This window comes from Sinocyclocheilus grahami, unplaced genomic scaffold, assembly GCF_001515645.1.
Source record: "Sinocyclocheilus grahami isolate Dianchi unplaced genomic scaffold, SAMN03320097.WGS_v1.1 scaffold767.1, whole genome shotgun sequence".
NCBI classification, from domain to species: Eukaryota; Metazoa; Chordata; class Actinopteri; order Cypriniformes; family Cyprinidae; genus Sinocyclocheilus; species Sinocyclocheilus grahami.
In genome coordinates this window covers 482,802-485,118 of record NW_015505946.1, presented here as the reverse complement: position 1 = coordinate 485,118, position 2,317 = coordinate 482,802, and positions in this window count along the sequence as shown.

The window sequence follows — 2,317 nt, the reverse complement described above, 5'->3', positions numbered from 1 at the left end:
GAATCCGTGTATCATTCGATCATTCGTTTTTTGATTTAATATTGAAAGTAGAAAAATTAGAAAACGGCTCCTTTTTCGTTTTTTATTTCCAAAAAACGAAAAACAAGAATTCAGCTTAAATGTACGTTTTTCATTCATGGGTGGAAAAATTAATAAACAGCTTGAATATTCGATTTCTACATGTGGGTAGGAATTAAACACCCCTTTCTGCTGATTGGTCAGCTGAAGATCAAACCGTGCCATCATCAGTTCTTCTGCAGTATCACGCAGCAGAATAATAGTCCTCCGCTGCTGCAGTTGTACGGATTAATAACCCATTTTATCAATTTCATATTTTTCATCAAACAAACAGACTAATGAATAGCTCGACACAACTCGTACCGGGGCAGAGTCTAGACAGGTCCGTGAACATAGGTCAACCCAAGCCAATTTATTATTCTTTCCTTTTTGTCTTAGTGTTTAAAATATTTATTTTGAAATTAATTAATTAATTTCTTAATTAAACAAACAGACTTACTGGGTGAGCAGGGTAGGCCTTGACAGCTGTCATATCATACCCTACCATGCCCAGCTGATGCAAAGAATAGAATTTTTATCAACACAGAAGAAAGCCCTGTCTAGACTCTGCCCCCGTACGAGTTGTGTCGAGCTATTCATTTGACTGTTTGTTGAAAAAATATTAAATGTAGTTGCAATAAATGCGTTAAAAATCCATACAACTGCAGCAGCAGAGGACTATTATTCTGCTGCGTGATACTGCAGAAGAACTGATGACGGCACGGTTTGCTCTTCGGCTGACCAATCAGCAGAAAGGGGCGTTTAATTCCCGCCCACATGTAGAAATCAAATATTCAAGCTGTTTATTCATTTTTCCACCCATGAACGAAAAACGAAAATTTAAGCTGAATTCTCGTTTCTCATTTTTTGTGAAAAAACGAAAAAGGAGCCGTTTTCTCATTTTTCTACTTTCAATATTAAATCAAAAAACGAATGATCGAATGATACACGGATTGTACACGGACCCTTAACTGGATCATGTTATAAAAACTCCACATTTTTACCGCAGTATGTTAACTGAGTTTAACTCACTTTGTTAACACACTGTTAACTCACTTTGTGTAGTAAAGTGAATAATATAAAAAGCGAGTACAACAGTATATAATAGAATAAATTATATGTATAATAACAAAATAAATGAATAACAATAGATGAATAATAGCAAGTAGAATATGTAATATCAACAGTGTTGGGGAGTAACTAGTTACATGTAACGGAATTACGTTAATAAAAGTAATTGTAATCAGTTTAAGTTACTGAGAAAAAATGTGTAATTAAATTATAGTTACTTATGAAAATGTTAAGGATTACAAAGGGGATTACATCTGCTTTTTTCACACACACTCCCACATACAGATTTAATTGATTTCTTTCATAAATTGCAGTGAGTGCTCTAAAAATGAAACACCAATGTTTCAGGAGTTTAGAACATGCTTATTCCATAACTCCTATATGGGTTTATGTATAGCTATGCTTAATTTTTTTTAAAGATTAACTGTTTTTTTCCAAGACATTGTTAGATTCCAGTGTTTACTGTCATAGCTATGTAAAGATTTGATTCCAAAAACAGTATCATAGCTAATAAAATATTTCTCGTTATGATTTTAAATATCAAAATGATCTCAAAGTAAGTCTGATTTTGTGGTGGCTGTGCTTCAAAGGGGACATTGATCTTCCACAATTTGGTATGATTCTTTAGGGTCTTCATGAACGGTCTGCAATATACTTTGGTTAAAGTTCCTCAGTGGTTGTGTAAAACAACACCCTTTTTACCTTGCTCTTTTCACAGCGACTCATTTTGGGGCATGTCCCTTTAAATGCTAATAAGCTCTGCTCACCCGCCCCTTTCTTCCATGGAAGAGCGAAGGCGATTTAAAAATAATCATAAAAAAATGTAAAGTGTTAGACTTACTTATTCTGGAGGTGCAGCTGGATCACGAACACTGGGTACTGATCTATCCTTGAGTTTTAACTTTTTAACAAAACATGCCTTGAATTGTCCCTCGTTCAGAAAGCAGTCTGGAGTAAAAACATTTGCGCAGACAAACGAATTTAGGTGTATTCAGTGGAGCATTACCATTAAAAACAAAACTTATGCGTCCTAAGTGGCTCTGATGTCGGGAGAAAATTAAGATTCTTATGTTCTTCTACATCACAAAACTACAAAACACCTGCATTGCAAGACATTGTCGCTACAGCTAATATTGGACAGTGCATCAGCGATTGTGGGTGGGGCCTGAACAATATGACATCATACTGC